The following is a 21473-nucleotide window of genomic DNA, read 5'->3' as shown; positions in this document are numbered from 1 at the left end:
TGTATTTAAGACTGAGATTAATAGACTTTTGGACACTTAGGAAATCAAGACATGTGGGGATAAGGCAGGAAAGTGAAATGAGGCAGAAGACCAGCCTTGATGTTGAATGTCAGAGCAGGCTACTCCTGCTCCTATTTCTTATGTTCTTGTGTTCTTAATCCCATCATTAAAAGGGCCATTACATCATTAAATATAAACAAAACTTTCTGCAGCAAATTTAATTTGTTTTAATAGTACAAATCTAGCAATTTCTTGAAACTCACAAGGAGGTTGAAGGCAAGTTCCTGTTTTCGCAAGGTTAATGGGAAATCATTCAGCAATTTATGGTGATTCACAAGTCATGGGGTATCTCGTCCTTGCCACAAATTGCTGGGTTACTTACACACTAACAATGGAGTGCGTAGATGGAAATTCTGGGCCAATCTATCTGGCCACATTAGCTGTAGGTTATTGGTACTGTCATGCTAGGCCCCCATCTGCCAAGAATGAGTCACATTAATTTTGTCATGAACATTGGTTTTAAACAGTTATTGGAGTAAAGAAAAGACTTGTTAAACAGATCAGCCCTGGCTGGAAAAGACATTTGCATATTAACAGACTGTGATTGGAAGGTCAAAGGACCAGTCCCTGACACATTCAACCCACAATGGACCTTGATCACCAGGTATTGTGTGTAGGAGGAGTATTCCAGAGACTGCTAAGGTGATACAATCCAAGACGTGGTCAGACCAGTTAGTCACATGACTATCCTGCTTGGCAACCTGGATTTTTCTGAATTGTACAAACAGATTGAACTCAGAGTGTCTGTTTGCTCCTGGACTGAGAAAATCTCTCCTGTCTGCTCCCATCTCTTTCTCACAAGCCTCTGAATCCACTGAAGACACATTAACCCCAGGAGAGAAAAGTCTACTACAGCGAACAAAGTTTAAGAAGAATACTGGGCCCCAACAAAAAGTAAGATCTACCTACAATCAAGGACTCTACAGTGAGCTCAAAGAACTGTAACAAAAACCTTTCAGATATTGCCTCAAATTTTTCCACTTTATTTTTCTTCTCTTTTCTGTCTCTATTTACATGTGTGTATCATGTATGCATGCTATTGTGAACGCGTCGTGTATTCGTAGGCATCAAATGAATTAGAGTTTAAGTTCAAGTTTAATAAATTTAAACTTTTCTTCTTTAAACCTAAGAAAACCTGTTTGTGCTGGTTTCTTTGCCTTATAATTGGAAAGCGGTGAACAAGGATTCACCAAGGGGGAGCTAAAAACACAGTGTGTTTAAAATTAAACCCTGTTTACAGTAAGACCAGGTGAAGGCTGAGAGGGACCCCTAGACACCTTTCTCACCTGATCGTAACAGGTACTAAACTCCGTGCTTTGTTACCTGTACTCGGGTTATTCTCCACATTTTCTTTAACAGTGTCTTGTATAGTCACTCTGACCCCTGAGTCAGAAGGTTGTGAGTTCACACTCCAATGTAGTAATGAGGGTGTGCTGCATTATTGCCATCTTTCTGATGAGATGTTAAACCAAGGTCCCATTTCCTTTCTCTGGTGGATGTAAAAGATCCCATGATACTATTTGAAGAAAAGCAGCGGAGTTCTCCTGGTATAAAAGCAGAATACTGCGGATGCTGGAAATCTGAAATAAAAACAAGAAATGCTGGAACCACTCAGCAGGTCTGGCAGCATCTGTGGAAAGAGAAGCAGAGTTAACGTTTCGGGTCAGTGACCCTTCTTCGGAACGGAGTTCTCCTGGTGCTCTGGTCATCATCCATCTCTTAACAAACACCACAGAAGAAACTGTTTAATTGGTCACTTATCTGATTGCTGTATGCAGGGCCTTGCTGTGTACATATTGATTGCTGTGTTTCTCTACATTACATCAGTGACTACACTTCAAAAGTAATTTGTTGGCTGTGAAGTCCTTTGGACATGAAAGGTGCTATATAAATGCAAGTTCGCTCTTTAACCCCAATGGATGCTCAAAAAGCTGTTGCAAATGGATTACTTAATAAAAACATTGTTCTAAAATCTAAGCACAGAATGGAAACGGAAAGACTGAGCCCAGGTTTTAGTTGAACTAACAATAGTGAAAAGTACTTCTTTGAATTGCATGTACATTTATGGGTTGGGTTTGAGAGATAACCTTTCAGAACCAGTTGTCAAAACAATGTTTGTAACTGTTTTTTCCCCTTTAGGTTCTTGCTGCTGAGGCATGGAATATTAATGACATTGTTTATTCTCTTTGATTTTCAGCTGATGTTGTGCATTCTATTGATGAGAGACTTTTTTTGCAGCTACTGTACCATGTTTTGTATTTATTTGCATGTTTTTCATTGATGTTAGGACATCTTGATGCATCTTCAGTGCAGGTACAAAGGAATACATTGATGAAACGTGTTTTCGACAGTCAGTGTCACCCATTAAAAAAGTAGGACTGCGATACTGTTGTCAAGTGTGTCACTATCTTTTCCTGGAAGTGTATCCATATGCAGCAAATTTCCTCTTGGAATAACAGATCAAAACCCATAAAGTGGATCATTTATATGCCACTCCCCATTATAGAACAGTATGGAGACAGTTAATGAGAGGCATGGCAAAGGAAATATTTCCATGACTTTGTTCCCATGCAGTCAGTGGCTGAAAGTACTGTCTTGAGGGAATTATTTGAAAGAACAAAAGTGCTGTCTGAAATTTTTGTGCCACTGGTACTTCAGTCAACACAACAGCTTGCTGCAGAAAGAGTGTGCTGCACATAGAGAGGCTTTTTATTGCTCTTTTTTAATCTTAGAAACCCAGCAGTGATGATAAAGGTATCTGTGACATTTGCAATTTTCTATGCACCAGCCCACTCCATTTTCTTCCTTAGTGCCACTTACATGGTACAGTAAGCCTGTACCATTGAGAATAATTACAGTCTGCATAAAATGAACAGTGTAATACAAACACAGCTTCCTGTAATTGCCTTTTCATTATTTGCTAACAGTGAGCTACTCAGTCATAAGGAAAAAAAATTGCATAGTAATTGACTGACGATAATAAGCTGAAACAAATTCCACAAATATGATAATTTTCATGTAGCCATAAAGCTTCCCCCCTCCCCATTTTAAAGGAGGTTAAACCATTTATACTGTAATGTAAAACTACAATTTCCATGATTGAAAGAAAATCGTAGTATTAACATTTGCATCTGTTTAGGCTGGAACATCCCATTAGTAGTATTAGAAGTAGACCAAGGTTATTTTCCATTTTTGTTACTGTGTAGCCTCTGACCTAAATGGGATTTTGAGCTTTGTTTGTTGCAGAAGCTATGTCATGGAACCCTGTTAGCTGTGGGCTAATTATTTTAACCTCTATTTAGTTAACCTTAGGCAATGTAGGATACTAACATGGGGGAAGCTATGCTTTTAGCACAAACAGATTTTCTGAATTAAGTACACTGTCTTTGCCAGAAGCTTTGTCATTTAGAGTTGTAACAAACTCTACTTTTGTTCTTGTCTTGAACTTTGCTAGATTACTGTTCTGCTGATTAATAGATCATTATTTATATAGCTTGCAGACTTCCTTTTTTTTACAATTATGATTGTGCATCATGATTATCTAATATAGCAAAACCCAAATCAAATTAGCATTTCACAAACCAGACCAATGTGATTGGTATGAATACCTGTGATACAATCCTCTTCACATTTAACAGTAGAAGTCACTTACACTGCTTGAAGGATTTGTTTGTATTTTTTCGGTACAATGATTGCTTTTCTGTAATTAGTTCCGTGGGGACAGTACATGCTAACAGTTAAAGAATAATTACAGCCTATGAAATATTAAACTGCCTAATACAACCTTTTGTTGAGAATTCACTGAGGTTTAATTTTATGCAACAAGTAAGCTGGAGTTTTCATTCTGTATCATGATAGTAATGGACATGCTTTTCATACGCAAAGTAGGGAATTTTGTACAGAGGTAAATAGATTCTAATATGATAATGTTTCAGAACAGCAAAGCTTATTTAGGGCCAGCAGTTTTGTTGAAATCCATTGTTACGACCAGGTGAGAAAAGGGTCGAGGGTTCCCTCTCAGCCTTCACCTGGTCTTACCGTAACAGGGTTTCATTTTAAACGCACCTTTTTTTAGCTCCCCCTTGGTGAATCCTTGTTCACTGCTTTCCAATTTAAGGCAAAGAAACCAGCCAAACAGGTTTTGTTAGGTTTAAAGAAGAAAGGTTGAAGTTTATTAAACTTAAACTCTAATATGGATGCGCAACGCGCCTAGGCTAGCATGCATACATGATACACATATGCAGATAGAGGCAGAAAAGAGCAGAAGAAATAAAGTGGAAAAGTTTGAAGCAATATCTGAAGATGGTTACTGCTCTTCGAGCTCGCTGTAGAGTCCTTGATTGTAGGTAAATCTTGCTTTTTGTTGGGGTCCAGTATGCTTCTTAAACTTTTTTGATGTAGGAGACTTTTTCTCTCTTGAAGATCATGTGTCCTCAGTGGGTCCAGAGGCTTGTGAGAAAGAGATGGGAGCAGATGGAGAGGTCTTCTCACTCCAGGAGCAAACAGTCTATCTCTGAGTTCAAAGACTCTGTGGCTCGTTCAGAAAACCCTGGACCAGCCAGTTAGTCATGTGACCAGCTGGTTTAACCACTCCTGGCTTTTGTGGATTGTATCACCTTAGCAATCTCTGGAATATTCTTCCTTACACCTTCAATATCTGGTGATCAAAATCTATTGTGGGTTGAATGTGTCAGGGAATGGTCTTTTTGTTTCCACAAGCACTGTCTGTTAGTATGCAAATGTTTTTCAGCTAAGTGTCTGGCAGCCCTTGTAACAGGCCTTCTCTTCTTCCCACCAAATTTAAAATCAATGTTCATATGACAAAATGAATATGCCTCATTCTTGGCAGGTGGGGGCCTGCATGCCACCACCACACCCAGTGGAATGAAATGCGATTTGAGAAAAGTGCATTTCATTAAAAAGGGTTGAAAGAGAAAAAAGAAGATACAGGAAAAAGCATGCATCTCTCTCTCTCTCTCATTCATTCACATTCATTCATAAATCCTCAGACTTATTACAACCTGCCTTTTCTTGGTAGCAGTGTTGCTTTAAACTGCCCTTTTTTGGCATCCCAATAAACATGTGGTTCTTTGAGGAGGTTTTTCTTCAGTTTGCCCATTTCCATTACTGCCTAGGGTGTCTTTGAGATGGTTAGGTTTAATTCGCCCTGAGTGGGAATTTTATTTTTCCAGGAGATCAGTAGATCGGTGGGTCTATCCGGAACTCTCTTTCAGTGCTTTGCTGAGTCATGCAAAGGCTTTTGACTTCAGGGGATGGGTGGTTCTCTTTTTTTCAGACTGTGGGGCAGGATTCTTTGCTAATCTTCCCTTTGTCCTCTGGGTCACTCCAGCCTGCAGGTATTTGTGCAGACTCTACTGCACTCCCCTGTGTCACATCAATAAGATGAGGCATCACCCTCATGGGGGGTTTCTTTGCCCCCTAGGGGTCTTTCTTTGTCTCTGCAGGTTCCTGTACACGCTGTTAGCAAATCTGGCGGAGTGGTTCTAGTGTCTGCATTTACGTAAGAGGATGTGGGGTCTAACTTTTCAAATTTTTAGGGGTTGGCTGACCGGACAGTAGGGGTTTTCGTCCGGGCTTCCTCCCGGACTTCCTTTAACCTGTCCTCTTGGCTGATTTTTCCCCTTCCCTTTCTAAACTTTTGCCAGCCTTGTGCCTGCCTGTCCCCTTTTGTTCTCGGTGGGTGTCCCTTACAGTTCACCAGCTCTCTGCTGGAGGGTCCTCCTAACACCAGTACATGACTTATTGGTGTAGGTTTCACTGTAAGTTGGGGTTTCCCCTCAACCTGGCACATGTGGTAACTCCTGCAGTACTCCACCACATCTTTGTGGAGTTTTGGCCAGTCAAACCACTGTCTTATATGGGCTTTGGTCTTTCATATACCAGCATGTACAGCCACTGTAGTCTCGTGTGCCCTTCTTAATATTTCTCTCTGGTACCACTGTGGTCCCACTAACTGGTGAACTGCTGTCCACTCCTTGCTCTCAGGTCTGTGAGGAGAACTCCATTTCCTCATCAGTACCTCATTCTTGAAATAGCAGCAATCGGGGACTCCCTCTGCTTCACTTTCAGATTGGGCAGCCTGTGCTAACACTCGCAATACTGGGTCAGCTCGCTGAGCCTCAGCTAGGGAAAGTCCATTTAATTCATTCCCTGGGTCTCCTAACTTTCCAAAGAAAGTTTCTGACAGACAAATCTCATGGTCATCTGCCTGCAGTGCCAATTCAATCTCCTCCAGGGGAGCTGGTTTGATCATGACCTCCCTCATTACACATTCAGGGAAACTGCAGGGGACCATCTCTTGCCACTGCCCGGTCTCTCTGACCTCCTGCTGTCCCTCTTTTACTACTGAGGGGGCTACCACCTTCACCTCCGCCAGATCGTTACCTAGGAGCAGGTCAACCCCATCCACAGGCAAACTAGGGACAATCCCTACGGTCACCAGTCCCGAAACTAGGTGGCACTCCAGGTGCAACCGGTGTACAGGTACAGGCATACACTGCCCTCCAATGCCATTCACCACCATTCTGGTGTTCACTGCATTCTCTGGAGGAAAGGTCAGGCCTTTTCCCAGTAAAAGGGATCTAATGGTCCCTGTGTCCCCGAGAATTACTATGGGCTTGCTTGCCCCACTCGAGGGGTATGGGGTTACTTTCACTTCAAACACAAAACCCTGATAGCCTTCAGGAATCCCATTAACTTTTCCTGCACTTGTAGTAGTAAACTTCCTGGGTTGCACTCTTACTGCAGTTAAAGCTACAGCTTGCTCTGTTTTGCTCTGCTCCAGGTTCACTTCTTCACTGAGCGGGTGTGCCCTGATTAACCCTACAGGTTTTCCCTTTAGTTTCCAGCCATCAGCTTTTAGATGACATGCCTTATTATAATGGAAGCAGATAGATCTCTGGGTCTCACTCCTGCTCACAGCACCTTCCCTTTTGGCTGGAGGAGGGCACCCTGTGTCTCTTGCTTTTCTTTCTCTCCCAGGACTGCTTGGGCTCCTATCACCTTCGCACCCTTTGTCCTTTTCGGATTTGTGGGGGTGACTAGGAAAGGTTCTCCCCTGGGAAGCCGACTTATAAATTAAAGCAAACTCATCAGCCAGAATGGCTGCTTCCTGGGCTCTCTGAACCCACTTGCTCCTCTACATGGGTCTTTATGGTGAGTGGGAGAGAGTGTTTAAATTCCTCCAACAGAATTACTTCCCTGAGATTCTCATAGCTGAGCTGTACTTTAAGAGCACTCAGCCACTGGTCAAAAGCCAGCTGCTTACCTCTTTCAAGCTCCAGATACGTTTAATTAGCTTGCTTCTTGAGGGTTCTCAGCTTTTGGCAATAGGCTTCGGGGACTAATTCATATGCCCGAGGATAGCATTGTTTGTCAGTTCATAATTTGATGAACTCTCATCTGGCAACAGGGAATATACCTCATGGGCTTTTCCGGTTAGCTTGCTTTGTAATAGAAGAGGCCAGGTCTCAGCTGGCCGTTTTAGCTGCTTTGCCAGTTTATCAAAGGACACAAAAAGCGCTTCCACATCTTCCTCATTGAATTTAGGGATGAGTTGAGATAGTTTTAACAATTCTGTACCCAGCCCTGAATTATGCTCCTCCATATTGGCCATGCTTTCACTGGGGTTACTCTGTCGTCCCCTAGATATCTCAAGCGGCTTCAGCTCTCTTTGTTCGCATTCTTTCTGAAAGCTTCTCTCTCTGTCTGCTGCCTCTCTTTGTCTTCACGTTCCTTCTGGAAGGCTCTTTCTTTCTCTCTCTCCTGTCTCTCTCTTTCTCTGTCTTCTAATTCAAGTTTCTTCTGTTCCAATTGTATCTTTGCTAACACTACCCTGTTGGAGTCCACTTCTAACCCTGTTTTTGCTTCTTCAGATTCAAGAGAAAAGTGGTTGGCCAGCAGCCTTAGGAGTTCAGACTTCCTCATCTTGCCACGTACAGTGATCCCAATTGCTCGCCCATTTTCCTCAGCTCCTCTATAGACAGTGCTTTTAACTTATCCCAAGTTACTTCACCCTGGCTTGGGGAGCTACTAGCTTCAGTTGCAGACATGTTAATATTCAAGCACACACAACCACAAGAAAACCTGTATTGGAATCTTGCTCTTTTTTGATTGGGAACAATTTGGCTTCCCACTTCCAATTTCTCTCTGTGGGTAAAATCCCAGATGGTGGTCCCCAGATTTCTGTCACGACCAGGTGAGAAAGTGGTTTAGGGTTCCCTCTCAGCCTTCACCTGCTCTTACCATAACAGGGTTTAATTTTAAACATTTTTTTAAGCTTCCCGTTATTGAATCCTTATTCACTAACTTCCAATTATAAGGCAAAGAAACTAGCCAAACAGGTCTTCTTAGGTTTAAAGAAAAATGTTGAACTTTATTAAACTTAGACTCTAATTCGGTTAACGCCTTTGGATATGTGACGCGCCCACGCTAGTATGCATACTTGATACATACATGCAGACAGAGACAGAAAAGAACAGAAGAAATAAAGTGAAAACATTTGAAGCAATATCTGAAGATGGTTTTGGTTACTGTTCTTCGAGCTCACTGTAGAGTTCTTGATTGGAGGTAGGTCTTGCTTTTCGTTGGGCCCAGTATTCTTAAACCTTGTTCGATGTAGGAGACTTTTCTCTCTTGAAGATCATGTGTCCTCAGTGGGTCCAGAGGCTTGTGAGAAAGAGGTGGGAGCAGACAGGAGAGGTCTTCTCACTCCAGCAGCAAACAGTCTTTCCGAGTTCAAAAACTCTGTGGCTATTCAAAGAACCCTGGACCAGCCAGTTAGTCATGTGACCAGCTGTTTTAACCACTCCTGGCTTTAATGGATTGTATCACCTTAGCAGTTTCTGAAATGCTCTTCCCTACACCTTCAATGTCTAGTGATCAAAATCCATTGTGGGTTGAATGTGTCAGGGAGGTTAGTTTTAATTTTCCAAACTTCCCTAGAATCATGGAAGGTTCCATTAGATTGGAAAATAGTGAATGTAACTCCTTTATTCAAAAAGGGAGGGAGACAGAAAGAAGGAAACTACAGGCCAGTTAGCTTAACATCTGTCTCAGGGAAAATGTTAGAAGCTATTATTAAAGACATTATAGCAGGGCATTTAGAAAAATTCAAGGCATTCAGGCAGAGTCAACATGGTTTTGTGAAAGGGAAATCATGTTTAACCAATTTATTGGAGTTCTTTGAGGGAGTTACTTGTGCTGTGGATAAAGGGGAACTGGTGGATTTATTGTATCTAGATTTCCAGAAGGCATTTGATAAGGTGCCACATCAAAGTTTATTGCAGAAAATAAAAGCTTATGGAAACAGAGAATAGGCATAAATGGGTCATTTTCTGGTTGGCAGGATGTAACAAGTGATGTGCCACAATTTATATAAATGACTTAGATGAAGGGACTGAAGGTATGGTTGCTAAATTTTCTGATAACACAAATATAGATAGGAAAGTAACTTGTGAAGAGGACATAAGGGGACTACAAAGGGATATAAATAGGTTAAGTGAGTAGGCAAAGACCTGGCAAATGGAGTATAATGTGGGAAAGTGGGAAATTGCCCACTTTGGCAGGAAGAATAAAAAAGAAGCATATTATCTAAATGATGAGAGATTGCAGAGCTCTGAGATGCAGAGGGATCTGGGTGTCCTAGTGCATGAATTGCAAAAGGTTAATATGAAGGTACAGCACATAATTAAGAAAGCTAATAGAATGTTATTGTTTATTGCGAGGGGAATTGAATACAAAAGTAGAGAGGTTATGCTTCAGCTATAGAGAGCCTTGATGAGACCACATCTGGAGTACTGTGTACAGTACTGGTCTCCTTATTTAAGGAAGGATGTAAATGCAGTTCAGAGAAGGTTTACTGGACTAATACCTGGAATGGGCGGGTTGTCTTATGAGGAAAGGTTGGACAGGCTAGGCTTGTATCCACTGGAGTTTAGAAGAGTAAGAGGTGACTTGATTGAAACATATAAGAGCCTGAGGGGCCTTGACAGGGTGGATGTGGAAAGGATGTTTGCTTTTGTGGGAGAATCTAGAACCAGGGGTCACTGTTTAAAAATAAGGGTTTCCAATTTAAGACAGAGATGAGGAGAATTTTTTTCTCTCAGAGGGTCGTGAGTCTTTGGAATTCTCTTCCTCAAAAGGTGGTGGAAGCAGAATCTTTGAATATTTTTAAGGCAGAGGTAGATAGCTTCTTGATAGGCAACGGGGTGGAACGTTTTCAGGGGTAGTTGGAAATGTGGAGTAATCAGTTCAGCCATGAACTTATTGAATGGTGGAGCAGGTTCGAAGGGCCGAGGGGCCTTCTATTGCTCCTAATTCGTATGTTCGTATGAATGGTCCTTTTGTCTCCACAAGCACTGTCTGTTAGTATACAAATGTTTTTCAGCAAGTGTCTGGCAGCCCTTGTAACACGCCTTTTCTTCCCAGCCAGTTTAAAATCAGCGTTCATATGACAAAATTAATATGCCTCATTCTGGGCAGGTGGGCACCTGCATGACACTATCCTTCTTTATTTTCATGTGCAGTACATCTTGAATGAAAGCACATTGCATATTGAGAATGAGCTGTAGTGTAATTTTCTATCTTCACTTCGCAAAATAAAAATGAAACTCCTTCTGAGAATTTATATTTCTGCAATACCATATATTTGTACACTGTATTTCTTTTGATCATAATTTGGAATGTTTAACATAAAGTCATTTTTTTCTGTTCATGGAGAAAAATAAAATATACCTTTGGATGTAGCTAGTAGAGTTGATGAGGGGGAGCCAGTGGATGTGGTTTTTTCAGAAGGCTTTCGACAAAGCCCCACATAAGAGATTAGCATGTAAAATTAAAGCCCATGGGATTGGGGGTAGTGTATTGCGATGGATAGAAAATTGGTTGGCGGCCAGGAAACAAAGAGTAGGAATAAATGGGTCTTTTTCCGAATGGCAGGCAGTGACTAGTGGGGTACCGCAGGGATCGGTGCTAGGACCCCAGCTATTCACAATATACATTAATGATTTAGATGATGGAACTAAATGTAATATCTCCAAATTTGCAGATGACACAAAACTGGGTGGGAGGGTGAGTTGTAAGGAGGATGCAGAGAGGCTTCAGGGTGATTTGGACAAGTTGAGTGAGTGGGCTAATTCAAGGCAGATACAGTATAATGTGGATAAATGTGAGGTTATCCACTTTGGTAGCAAAAACAGGAAGGCAGATTATTATCTGAATGGCTATAAACTGAGAGAGGGGAATATGCAGCGAGACCTGGGTGTTCTCGTACACCAGTCGCTGAGGGTAAGCATGCAGGTGCAATAGTCGGTAAAAAAGGCAAATGGTATGTTGGCCTTAATAGCGAGAGGATTCGAGTACAGAAGTAGGGATGTTTTGCTGCAATTATACAGGGCCTTGTTGAGGCCACACCTGGAATATTGTGTGCAGTTTTGGTCTCCTTATCCGAGGAAGGAAGTTCTTGCTCTGGAGGGAGTGCAGCGAAGGTATACCAGACTGATCCCTGGGATGGCGACACTGACTTATGAGGAGAGATTGAGTCAGTTAGGATTATATTCACTGGAGTTCAGAAGAGTGAGGGGGGATCTCATAGAAACCTATAAAATTCTAACAGGACTTGACAGGGTAGATGCAGGAAGGATGTTCCCGATGGTGGGGGTGTCCAGAACCAGGGGTCATAGTGTAAGGATAAAGGGTAAACCTTTCAGGACTGAGATGAGGAGAAATTTCTTCACCCAGAGAGTGGTGAGCCTGTGGAATTCGCTACCACAGAAAGCAGTTGAGGCCAAAACATTGTATGTTTTCAAGAAGGAGTTAGATATAGCTCTTGGGGCAAAAGGGATCAAAGGGTATGGGGCGAAAGCCAGAACAGGCTACTGAGTTGGATCAAAAACAAGAAATGCTGGATTCACTCAGCAGGTCTGGCAGCATCTGTGGAAAGAGAAGCAGAGTTAACGTTTCGGGTCAGTGACCCTTCTTCGGAACTGAGTTGGATGATCAGCCATGATGAATGGCGGAGCAGGCTCGAAGGGCCAAATGGCCTACTCCTGCTCCTATTTTATATGTTTCTATGTTTCAAATAAGGCAAACTGTTATTTACAATGCATTTCCAAATTTTTGCAGTTTTAAGATATTCCAAAAATGTTTACATTTTAATAGTATTTTTGGATATTAATATATTAATTTTGGTGAAAATATGAATACTTATTACTATTTTGTTTTAAATCCTTAAATTCTTATGGTTAGAATTATATTTTGGGTAGTTTCACTTACTGTGAAACTAAATGCTTGGAATGGTAAAACTCTTAATTTAAATAATTTGTTTTGGCAATTTTATTTTCCAACATATTTTAACACAAAGGAAGATCATTTATATGACAAGTAGCCGATTATAAGGCCACTGTGCAGGGGTGATGGTAATCATAAGAGTTAAAAGCCCCAGGAACTAAGAGATAGATCCAGTGGTGTTAATATAACCATTGTGTTTTCTATGGCCCTTCATTTGCAGCAGGGTTTCTTTAATCTCAAAGATAAAGGATACTGAATTGGAAATTGTGGAATAAAGACTTTATTCATTCTGAGGGAGGACTTGAGGACTTTAAGTAACAACATTTTGAAGGTCAGCTTCACTCAGAATTAATTCTGTACTTTACAGTTTGTGAAGTACGAATTGCTTAGACATGATTATGTAATAAAGAAAATTAGCAATTGTAACTTTCTAGAAGTAATAATGGAAATAACTATTATACAGAAGGTGCATTTAAACTTTGTAATAGATTAAATTAGTTACCTGTTCCCATAGAATTTCTATGATTTTATAAGAACTGAAGAGTGGGACTAATTGCATAGCTCTTCAAAGAGCGAGAATGGACACAGTGGGATGAATGGCTTCCTTCTCTGTTGTTCTTTTTTTTTCTTTTGGGCCTCCTTATCTCGAGAGACAATGGATACGCGCCTGGAGGTGGTCAGTGGTTTGTGAAGCAGCACCTGGAGTGGCTATAAAGGCCAATTCTGGAGTGACAGGCTCTTCCACAGGTGCTGCAGAGAAATTTGTTTGTTGGGGCTGTTGCACAGTTGGCTCTCCCCTTGCGCCTCTGTCTTTTTTCCTGCCAACTACTAAGTCTCTTCGACTCGCCACAATTTAGCCCTGTCTTTATGGCTGCCCGCCAGCTCTGGCGAATGCTGGCAACTGACTCCCACGACTTGTGATCAATGTCACACGATTTCATGTCGCGTTTGCAGACGTCTTTATAACGGAGACATGGACGGCCGGTGGGTCTGATACCAGTGGCGAGCTCGCTGTACAATGTGTCTTTGGGGATCCTGCCATCTTCCATGCGGCTCACATGGCCAAGCCATCTCAAGCGCCGCTGACTCAGTAGTGTGTATAAGCTGGGGATGTTGGCCGCTTCAAGGACTTCTGTGTTGGAGATATAGTCCTGCCACCTGATGCCAAGTATTCTCCGAAGGCAGCGAAGATGGAATGAATTGAGACGTCGCTCTTGGCTGGCATACGTTGTCCAGGCCTCGCTGCCGTAGAGCAAGGTACTGAGGACACAGGCCTGATACACTCGGAATTTTGTGTTCCGTGTCAGTGCGCCATTTTCCCACACTCTCTTGGCCAGTCTGAACATAGCAGTGGAAGCCTTACCCATGCGCTTGTTGAGAGGTTATAGCTATCTCTAAGCATGAAAATCGTTAACTCCAAAGCCAATTTTAGTCTACGATGAAACATACTGCATTTCTGAACTGAGTTTGGTTTGAGCTGTATGAGTGATATAAAAACAAAAAATGTGAACTACTTTTTAAGATCATGCAATGGATGCTGTATCAGATTAAAAGCAATCAGTTAGAAATTACTACTAGCAATATGTATGGATGGATACTTAACCCATTTATATGACATTTCTCTGTTACTATTTCAGCAACAGCATTTACCATTTAAAATAAATTCATTTAATGTCTGTATTAAAATACCATACAGGGAAATATCATATCAGTGGCGCAGTGGTTAGCACCGCAGCCTCGCAGCTCCAAGGACCCGGGTTCGATTCCGGGTACTGCCTGTGTGGAGTTTGCAAGTTCTCCCTGTGTCTGCGTGGGTTTTCTCCGGGTGCTCCGGTTTCCTCCCACAAGCCAAAAGACTTGCAGGTTGATAGGTAAATTGGCCATTATAAATTGTCACTAGTATAGGTAGGTGGTAGGGAAATATAGGAACAGGTGGGGGTGTTTGGTAGTAATATGGGACTAGTGTAGGATTAGTATAAATGGGTGGTTGATGTTCGGCACAGACTCGGTGGGCCGAAGGGCCTGTTTCAGTGCTGTATCTCTAATCTAATCTAAATGTCTAGTATTTGTCCACTAATATCACCAACTGTAACTTTTAGTGTTCAGTTTCAGGAGACTGGGTGGTACAGTGGGTTTTCTCAGTGAAAAGAGAAGTTGTATTTTATAACAATATGTCAGCTTGTTTATTTTTGAAAATGAATAAAAAGAAAATGGATGATAAATTTGAGTTGATCTTCCACTAATCACTAAAAGGTATTAGTTGCATTATTTACTATTTAAAACAAATCAAATCATGAGACAGAGTAAGAGAAAAAAGACACTGGCCGGAATTTTGTGCTGGTGATGGGGATCTCAACGTCCAGAAAAAGCGATGCTGAAAACCCCGCGATGCCTCTTCTGTGGAGCTGCCAATTAAGCACTTAAGTGGACAGCGGCAGGACTTCCACGGGATCAAGGAACCCGGCACCGGAAGTCCTGCGCTCGGAGCTGCCAGCCAATTAGAGGCCGGCAGCTCATCCACTGAGCAACACCACTACGGAGGCAGTGGCTGCTGTTGGTGGAGAAACTACCCGATGCCCTGGAGCATTGCTGGACCCAGGTCACAGGTAGGTCAGGTTGGGAGGGGTCTCGCGGGGTGGAGGTTGCAGGGGAATGTCTGTAGGGGGGTCGTTAGCCACCCGTGCCCTTGCTAACAGCAGGTCACCCCCTTCCGATTCCAGGTTCCTCGTTCAGGCACTAAGTACCTTTTAATAAGGGACCCCCCCACCACCCCCCCCGAAAAGCCTGGAAGCAACACACATGATTTTTCGTGCCGTGCTTCCCATGTGGCGACAGGGGCCACCCGCCGCACGGCTAATTGCAGCGGCGGTGGAATGAGGCCCTTAATTGGGAATTAATTGCCCAGTTAAAGGCCTCAATTGGTGGTGGGGCGGGCAGGCCATCCACAGACCTTTCCACCTCGGACTTAATTTTGGCAGAGGCGGGAAGTTGGCGGGGAACCCCCCCCCCCCCACCGCCCTAATCAAGAAGTTTGCGGACGACACCAAGATTGGCCATGTGGTAGATAGCGAGGAGGATAGCTGTAGGCTGCAGGAAGATATTGATAGTCTGGTCAGATGGGCAGAAATATGGCAAATGGAATTCAACTTGGAGAAGTGTGAGGTGGTGCATTTGGGGAGATCAAACAAGGCAAAGGAATACATGATTAATGGGAAAATGTTGAGAAATGTAGAGGAAGTGAGGGACCTTGGAGTGAATGTCCACAGATCCCTGAAGGTAGCAGGACAAGTCGATAAGGTGGTTAAGAAGGCATATGGAATCCTTTCCTTTATTAGCCGAGGTATAGAATACAAGAGCAGGGAGGTTATGCTGGAACTGTATAACTCATTGGTTAGGCCACAACTTGAGTACTGTCTGCAGTACTGGTCACCTCATTACAGAAAGGATATAATTGCATTAGAGAGGGTACAGAGGAGATTTACGAGGATGTTGCCAGGACTGGAAAAATGCAGCTATGAGGAAAGATTGGATAGGCTGAGGTTGTTCTCCTTGGAACAGGGAAGGCTGAGGCAAGATCTGATTGAAATGTACAAAATTTTGAGGGGCCTGGATAGAGTGGAGGTGAAGGGTCTATTCGCCTTAGCAGAGAGGTCATTGATAAGGGGGGCATCGATTTAAAGTGATTGGTAGAAAAATTAGAGAGGGGATGAGGAAAACCTTTTCACCCAGAGTGTGGTGATGGTCTGGAACTCACTGCCTGAAAGAGTAGTTGAGGCAGAGACCCTCAACTCATTCAAAAGGAGTCTGGATATCTTGAGGATATCTGGACCTCAAGTGCCGTAATCTGCAGGGTCACGGACCAAATGCTAGAAGGTGGTATTAGAATAGGTGGATCATTTGTCGGCTGACATAGACACGATGGGCCAAGTTTCTGTGCCTTAAGCTTTCTGTGATTCTATCCCACCCAATTTTATGCTCTCCCTGCCTCCAAACCCGCAATGGGGGAGAGCATAAAATTCCCCCCCACTGTTTCATTGTTTGCATTTAAATACTGTTAGAGAACATTTTTATGCAGTAGATGTGTGAGTGAAACATTAATTGTTGTGAAGTATAAAATATTCAAAGTTACAATGGAAATTCTTTTATATATTAGATAACCTCAACAACAGAAATCATTTTGTTGCTCTCAAGATTTTTTTTCAAAATAAAAATGTTGGGATTCTTATCTCAAGAAAACAATAACACCCATTTTGCAATCAGCAGAGAAAGGCACCGTTCACCACAAAGATTTGGCAGGTCCTAGAGTGTCAATTTTCCTATTTCAACGTGGCATTGAATCTGGCAGCATCTATAGGGGATCTATAGCATCTGGCAACAGTGGAGCCATCAAGCATACTGATCAGCCAATCAGATGAATTCTAACAGCAAACTAGGAAGTAAAAAGCATGGATTAAAATTCACTTTTTAATCGTTTTACAGGAAGCAAAGTAAAGATTGGGCCATACACCTGGGATTAAGGTAGAAGCTGAAATATCATAAACTTAATTTTTTATTATTTTAAAAAGCATGGAATTTTTTAATGTTGTGATATAATGACACTCAACACTTGTTAAAATTAGTTTTTCAGGTCAAGAGAGGTTTTTCATCAGTGATTATGACTAAGTATGGCATTAAAAACTCAATTACACCTTATTCAACAAGGCTTAATATTTTTAGTGATTTTTAACAGTAAGGATTGTGCATAAAAAGTTAATGGTCATGTCAAATTATTCATTCTGTGTTGCTTGCATCTGCAAAGATGGCAGCAGCACACCCTCTGGAGGAGCAGGGAATCACTGACAACAACCTCCGGATTTCCGCATTTAATTGCACATACGTGGATGGGAGAAACTGTTGTTAGTTTTACACAGTAAAGGTGATGAACTCTGACAGTTTAGTCATCATAAAAACAACAAATTCCAGGCCACTATTTTCCAAGGTTACTTGTGGGAACTCTTACAATTGACCAGAAGAATAGCCATTCATATAATATATTGACTGCAAGACTGACCCAGCTCCCAACAATTTTGCAAGATATGCCAAAAATTGGTCACTAAATTTTGCTACTGAATAACAAAAATAATTTTATTAAAGTAAGCACGTAAATAATAAAGAACTTGCATGTGTGTGTGTATGGGGTGGGGAGACGGTGGCGTAGTGGTAATGGCACTGGACTGGTAGTCCAGAGGCCCAGAGGCTCTGGGGACATGGATTCGAATCCCACCAGGGCAAATGATGAACTTTGAATCCAATTAATAAATCTGGAATTAAAAAGCTAGTCTAGTGTTACCATGAAACCATCGTCGATTGTTGTAAAAACCCATCTGGTTCACTAATGTCCTTTAGGGAAGGAAATCTGCCATCCTTACCTGGTCTGGCCTACATGTGACTCCAACTCCACAGCAATGTGGTTGACTCTTAAATAAAAATGCCCTCTGAAATGGCCACTCAGTTTAAGGGTAATTAGGGATCGGGAATAAATGCTGGCCTAGCCAGCGACACCCACATCCCCTGAACGAATAAAAAAAAAATTATTTTCATGATCTCTAGATGTCCAAAAGCAATTTACTGCCAATGATTTACTTTTGAAGTGTAGTCACAGTTATAAATGTAGGAATTTATCATTCCCGACATCAATATATCTGAGGAATACAGCTATTTAACAATTAATTCAATGTTTGCAAACATCTATTAGAAACTTCCAAACCAGTGCCAAAGCCAGAGATGACTTCCTCCTCCTTGCCCCTCTCCAGCTGCTGATAGTCTCCAAGAATCCACCAATGAACCAATCTTCACATTCCAACCTCTCATCCGGTTCGACCAAACCCCAGGCTTCTCCTCCTTGATGCTGCGCAACCATAGGACAACCCTCATCCCTGTGTTGCCAACTGTCAGCACTTCCACCTCTATGCTGCCAAATCCCAGAACCATGCCCCAGCACTGCCTGGATCCAAGACTGTGTTCAAGCGCTGTTAAACACCTTAATTATCCATATCTACCTCTAACCTAGTAATAATCAAGGCCAAGAATTTGCAGTTTACACAGAATAATGAACAGTCACAAAATTGAATTCCCAAGGAGACCAGCCCTGGTTCAATGCAGCAGGGCATGCCAGGAGCAGCAACAGGCATACCTCAAAATGAGGTGTCAACCTGGTGAAGCTACAACACAGAACTATCTGCGTGCCAAACTGCGTAAGCAGCATGCGATAGACAGAGCTAAGCGATCCCATAACCAAAGGATAAGATCTAAGCTCTGCAGTCCTGCCACATCCAGCCGTGAATTTGGTGGGCAATTAAACAACTAACTGGAGGAGGCATCTCCACAAATATCCCCATCCTCAATGATGGGGGAGCCCATGCGAAAGATAAGGCTGAAGCGTTTGCAACAATCTTCAGACAGAAGTGCCGAGTTGGTGATCCATCTCGGCCTCCTCCTAAAGCCCCCAGCATCCCAGATGCCAGCCTTCAGCCAATTTGATTCACTCCACATGAGATCAAGAAACGACTGAAGGCACTGGATACTGCAAAGGCTATGGGCCCTGACAATATTCTGGCAATAGTACTGAAGACCTGTGCTCCAGAACTTGCTGCGCCCCTAGCCAAGCTGTTCCAGTACAGCTACAACACTGGCATCTACCCTGCAATGTGGAAAATTGCCCAGGTATGCCCTGTACACAAAAAGCAGGACAAATCCAACCCGGCCAATTACCGCCCCATCAGCCTACTCTCTATCATCAGTAAAGTGATGGAAGGTGTCATCAACAGTGCCATCAAGCAGCACTTGCTTAGCAATAACCTGCTCAGTGATGCTCAGTTTGGGTTTCACCAGGGCCACTCAGCTCCTGCCCTCATTACAGCCTTGGTTCAAACATGGACAAAAGAGCTGAACTCAAGAGGTGAGGTGAGAGTGACTGCCCTTGACATCAAGGCAGCATTTGACCGAGTATGGCATCAAGGAGCCCTAGCAAAACTGAGGTCAATGGGAATCAGGGGGAAAACCCTCTGCTGGCTGGAGTCATACCTAGCGCAAAGGAAGGTGGTTGTGGTTGTTGGAGGTCAATCATCTGAGCTCCAGGACATCACTGCTGGAGTTCCTCAGGGAAGTGTCCTACGCTCAACCATCTTCAGCTGCTTCATCAATGACCTTCCTTCAATCATAAGGTCAAAAGTGGGGATGTTTGCTGATGATTGCACAATGTTCAGCACCATTCGTGACTCCTCAGGTACTGAAGCAGTCCGTGTAGAAATACAGTAAGACCTGGACGATATCCAGGCTTGGGCTGATAAGTGGCAAGTAGCATTCGTGCCAGGCAATAACCATCTCCAACAAGAGAGAATCTAACCATCTCCCCTTGACATTCAATGGCATTACTATCGCTGAATCCCCCACTATCAACATCTTCGGGGCCACCATTGACCAGAAACTGAACTAGAGCAACCATATAAATACCGTGGCTACAAGAGCAGGTCAGAGGCTAGGAATCCTGCGGTGAGTAACTCACCTCCTGACTCCCCAAAGCCTGTCCACCATCTACAAGGCACAAGTCAGGAGTGTGATGGAATGGGTGCATGTCCAACAATGCTCAAGAAGCTCGACACTATCCAGGACAAAACAGCCCGCTTGATTGGCACCCCATCTACAAATATTCACTCCCTGCACCACTGACGCACAGTGGCAGCAGTGTGTACCATCTACAAGATGCACTGCAGCAATGCACCAAGGCTCCTTAGACACCACCTTCCAAACCCGTGACCTCTACCAACTAGAAGGACAAGGGCAGCAAATGCATGGGAACACCACCACCTGCAAGTTCCCCTCATAGTCACACACCATCCTGACTTGGAACTATATCGCTGTTCCTTCACTGTCGCTGGGTCACAATCCTGGAACTCCCTTCCTAACAGCACTGTGGGTGTACCTAACCCACATGGACTGCAGCGGTTCAAGAAAGCAACTCACCACCACCTTCTCAAGGGAAATTAGGGATGGGCAATAAATGCTGGCCTGGCCAGCGACGCACACATCCCATGAATGAATAAAAAAAAGACACTGCTAAAAACCTCAGAATACATAACTCAGTTTTTCCGATAATACATTGTGCGTTGCATGGGACAACAGCCATAGAACCATAGAAAAATTACTGCACAGAAGGAGGCCATTCAGCCCGCCATGTCCGTGCTGGCCGAAAAAAAACTTGCCGCCCAATCTAATTCCACCTTTCAGTACCTGGTCCATAGCCTTGCAGGTTACAGCACGTCAGGTGCATGTCCAGGTACCTTTTAAAAGAATTGAGGGTTTCTGCCTTCACCACCGTTCCTGGCAGTGAATTCCAGACACCCACCACCCTTTGGGTGAAAAGGCTTTTCCTCATGTCCCCTCTAATCCTTCTACCAATCACCTTAAATCTGTGCCCTCTGGTAATTGACCTCCCCACTAGGGAAAACAGGTCCTTCCTGTCTACTCTATCTCGGCTCCTTATAATTTTGTACATTTCTATTAAGTCACTCCTCAGCCTCCTCTGTTCTAAGAAAAACAAGCCAAGCCTATCCAATCTTTCCTCATAGCTGCAACTTTTGAGCCCTGGCAACATTCTTGTAAATCTCCTCTGTACTCTCTCCAGAGCAATTATGTCCTTTCTGTAATGTGGTGACCAGTACTGCACGCAATACTCAAACTGTGGCCTAGTCAGCATTTTATACAGTTCCAGCATTACATCCCTGCTTTTGAATACTATACCTCGGCCAATAAAGGAAAGCAATCCATATGCCTTCTTCACTCCTCTATCTACCTGTCCTGCCACCTTCAGGGACCTGTGGACATGCACTCCAAGGTCTCTCATTTCTTCTATCCCTCTCAATATCCTCCCATTTATTGTGTATTCCCTCACTTTATTTGCCCTCCCCAAATGCATTACCTCACATTTTTCTGGATTGAATTCCATTTGCCACTTTTCCACCCACTCAACCAAAACTTTGATATCTTTCTGGATTCTACAGCTACCCTCTTCACTATCAACTACACGGCCAATTTTTCTGTCATCAGCAAATTGCCCAATCAAGCCT

This window comes from Heterodontus francisci, chromosome 17 (genome assembly GCF_036365525.1).
Source record: "Heterodontus francisci isolate sHetFra1 chromosome 17, sHetFra1.hap1, whole genome shotgun sequence".
Lineage (NCBI taxonomy): Eukaryota > Metazoa > Chordata > Chondrichthyes > Heterodontiformes > Heterodontidae > Heterodontus > Heterodontus francisci.
This window is presented reverse-complemented; position numbering follows the sequence as displayed.